The 4,294-nt window shown below is 38.7% G+C and overlaps 1 pseudogene; it reads right to left on the bottom strand.

Moving 5' to 3' along the window:
• Positions 1-3,086: 3,086 nt before the first annotated feature.
• On the bottom strand, positions 3,087-3,915 carry LOC108341686 (uncharacterized; annotated as a pseudogene).
• Between the last annotated feature and the right edge of the window lie 379 nt (positions 3,916-4,294).

Raw genomic sequence — 4,294 nt, 5'->3', positions numbered from 1 at the left:
TCTATTATGTTTGGCGTGTATTAAAGATGGATGGAGAAATGTAATAAATGGATTTTAATGTTTTAACAATTAGTTACTTAAAACCTGACAAGATTCCCTGGAGAAGTCAAAAGTTGTATTGAAGAGCGTTACAACAAAGTCCATAAATGGTTCCAAAAGGAAAACATTGTGTTTGGTGAGACACATGCATGAGTAGTAAGCAACCTTTAAGATAGACTAAAATTCCGAAAGTTAAGTAATCATCGTCTAAATTTAAGAGCGACATGATTCACGAACTTCTTAAGAAGAAAGAATACCAAATTAAACACCGCCAGTTGATATTTTCTATTATAACACGCTTGCGCCCAAGTTAGTTCATTCAACTCGTACGTTGTACCTTTCCTGATCTTGCGGTTGGGGTTTCATATTCTTAAATTATGTTCCCATTTGCTAAGAATAAAAAAACTACTCCCATTTTGTTCCTCAAACCAACATGATCCACTGAATTAGTATATTATAAATTTACGACTAAAACTAAGTGTACCCACATATGAACTTTTGACTGCACCATTGATTGACACTAACCTATTGTGAGATATTTTTCCCTAATTTGTTGATACTGAGCGATGATAATCTATAGCCAGAAATCCTTTAGAACAGTTGGGTGAAGGGAGTGTTAGATCTATCGAGAAGGAGAAAAACAATGCTTCTTTCACACTTTCCCTCCTAACAATCTTTCTCTCAATATATTGTTTTTCTGGTTATGATATTATTGTTTGATTTATCAAGGAGAAGGTTTCCTAAATCAACTATATATAAAATCGACACTTCTTTTTATCCAAAATCTGATAATAAATTAACGAATTTTTCACCTTTATATAATAATCTACTTTTTTATTTCTATTCAATATAAAACTTAAACTCAATGAAAACATCACCATCTTAATATCTTAGCATATCTTAATAATTAATTATATTTTTAGCTATTTTACAAATGTACAGCACACATCACGATAAAATAATGGCAAACATAGGGTCAAACCATTCACAACACCCAAAACTGGGATATATATATCATTCAAAATTTATGCATTTTCAGAATTTGACACCTTGGAGGAAAACATAACGTTGAAAACGAAGAGTCCATCTCAGGAGTCAACAAATTGTGTTAAAAAAAAAAGAGAGAAAAAAAACATGTGTCCCGTGTCTAAGGTTGCATTTGGTGGAAAATAAAAGAAATTGACCTGACAGACATATGAACAAAAAATACAATTAGGTCTCTCTTTGATTGGTTAAAGAAGCCCACCTTAATTGAAAAAGGTAAGTACACAGTTCTCTGTTTCATTTTATCTAATTCCCTCTCTAGAATTTTTCTTGCATAAAAACTTTCTGTGAAGTGGACTTCAAATACACCTAGAAGGCCTTTTTACGGGTAATCTAGAAGGACAAAAATATCATTTTATTACTTCGTTAATAGTTTATCAGTCTTTTAAATTGTTTAAATCAAAATTAATCGTCTTGAATAAGATTTTGTTTTATATTGGTTTTGAATGGAATTAGTTATTTGTAAGACTTGTCTTAAAATATAAATTATATAAATGAAGTGAAGTCTGAGTAATTTATTAGTTGAATTAAAAAGTATAAAAAAATAAAGAATTTAAAATACTCTTACTACTTGTTTATCATAAGATAACGCGTGTATTTAAAAAACATAACAAAATACAATACAAAAAAAAGAGATTTTCAAATATATATTGTTCGACTCTCTTTTTATTCATAGATAGAAACTTCGTTATGGTAATAATCGTCTTCAATTTTAAAAGATATTGTACATGCAAAATTGTATATGAAGGAAGAGACAATGTTATTGGAAACAAATGACGGGCAAAGAGGTCAGAGTGAAATAAACATAGAGGAAAATTACTGGTAAAACAGTGAGTTAAATCAAGAAGAAGAATAAATAACAAAAAAAACGTATAACTAAATTTACAAACCAAAGAAATATATAATGACGTGAAACTTGAGATTTTTTGAATACACAATTCCAATATAGAGGAGGATGAAGGAAAAGTTAAAGTAGACACCAATAAAATGGAAAATAGAAGACTTTTAGAAATTTATAAAAGAAAAAAACAAGATAAAAGAAGACATGCCTCCTTCATTTAAATTTTTTCCATATAATAAAATTTGTAGTACTGTTTCATTGCCAAAAAAAATGAAAAAAAGTAATCTAAAGCAATGTATAGTTCAAATATGCATATTACAAATAACTATATTTCCCAAACTTGATTATTTTAGGTGATAAATTTAAGGTTTAATTGCTTCCTTTGTCCCCAGTTTGGTTGAATTGTGTCAAATTCATCCTCATTTTTAAAAAAGTTTCATTGTCGTCCTCACGTGGTGTAAAAGTGTCAATTGAATCCAAACATAGAAAAAATTTGTGTCAATGTAGTCATCTCCGTTAAATACACATTAACGGTGTTAAGTGGTTGACATCCACGTCACCATCAGCGTCCCCAACAACCAGCTCCTCGCAATCGGTTCCTCCAACGCCACCGCCTCCTCCTGGATCCGCAAAAACGTCGCCGCATTCCGCCCCGCCACCCGAATCTCCGCCGTCTCAGTCGGCGACGAGGTCCTCACCACACTCCCCTCCACCGCGCCGCTCCTCCTCCCCGCACAGCGAGCTCTCGACGACTGCCTCGACCACTTCGACGAAACCGTGGAGGAGCTCAAAACCACCGTGGCAGATCTCTCCCAAAGCACAATAGGGTCGAAGCGTTACCACGATTCGCAGACTCTCTTAAGACGATGATTTGGGTTGAGGAAGAGATTGAAAGAGAGAAGACGACGATTTTGGTTGTGGAAGAGATTGAAAGAGCGACGATTTAGGTTGAGGAAGAGAGGAAAACGACGTCGTCGTTTTGGGTGGGGTTGGCTGTTGCTGTTCTTCCTCTTCATCTGAAGAGGCGTAGTTTGCTAGTAGAGAATCCATTACAACAACGACAAGGAACAATTGCGAATTGAGAGTACAACAACAACAACACCTTATTACCTATTTTCCTCAAACCCTACCCAACCCAAACCTCAATATTACATAAATCTCTTCAGCTTTGCTTCCTCTTATGCAGCTTTGAAGGCTTGCCCTTTGTCGAAGCAGGCTGATAAGTTGGTCCGAAAGCAATCCCAGTTAGCTTCACCTGGTCCTCTCTCGGCCGATTCTTAATCAACTCATCTTGCTTCACCTCTATAATTTCCGTGGGAACCTCGTGCCTCCCTCTCTTCCCAGGAATCTTCACCACACTGTCACCAATCCCAGAAGCTTCCGGCACCGGTGCCGCTGAAACTTCACCCCAATTGTTCCCATACTGTCCATAATCCCCATAGGCCTCACCATAATTCCCATACTGTTCAGTTCCATAAGCAGCAGCCCCAGCCTCAGGGTCGGAACCCGATCCATAATTGCCATAATAACCAGCATACTGGTCAGTGGCATATTGGTAATTCTCATAATTTTCGTAATCCCCTCCACTCTGATCCACGCTGAGACTGCTCGTACCGCCAGAATTCGATGATGGATCTCCGACCAGAGCCGGAACTCGCTTGAACACCGAGAGTGGTAGCGTTCCTTGGCGCCGGAATACTGGCAAGGAAGGATTTCACCGAGGAGGTTTGCGTGGAGGACAGTGACCTTTTCTTTCTTCTCTCTCGTTCTTCTTCTTCTTCGTCGTCGTCGTCGAGGAGTTGGGTAGGGTTTGGGAGAGGGATGATCGGGGGCCTGAATTGCACGACGTGTTTGGGTTGTGGTTCTGGGATTTGGGGTTTAGGTTTAGGGTTGGCGGTTTCGCTGGAAGTGGCGAGGGAAGGTTTTTTTGGGCGTACAGCAAAGGGCACGTGAGGGAGAAGATTGAAGAAGGGCTGTTGGAGATTTCGCATCTCGTAAGCAACTCGTTGGCCATGCTGAAGAAAGTGCCCGAAAAGAAGAAACAGTCGAAGAACGAGATTTTTCCCGAATATGGAAAGATGAAAGACGGGTTCCCGTCGTGGGTTACCCCTAAAGACCGGAAGTTGCTTCAAGCTCCGGTGAATGAAACCACCACGTCCTTGTGGAGGTTGGACTCCACGAGGGCGGCGTGGAGGGAGAGGAGTGCGGGGAGGAGGAGCGGCGCGACGGAGGAGCTGGTTGTTGGGGACGCTGATGGTGACGTGGATGTCAGCCACTTAACACCGTTAGTGTCTATTTAACGGAGATGACTACATTGACACAAATTTTTTCTATGTTTGGATTCAATTGACACTTTTACACCACGTGAGG

The sequence above is a fragment of the Vigna angularis genome, chromosome 6 (genome assembly GCF_016808095.1).
Source record: "Vigna angularis cultivar LongXiaoDou No.4 chromosome 6, ASM1680809v1, whole genome shotgun sequence".
Classification (NCBI taxonomy): Eukaryota; Viridiplantae; Streptophyta; class Magnoliopsida; order Fabales; family Fabaceae; genus Vigna; species Vigna angularis.
The sequence above is the reverse complement of the archived record's forward strand: the minus strand, read 5'-3'. Positions and strand labels throughout refer to the sequence as shown.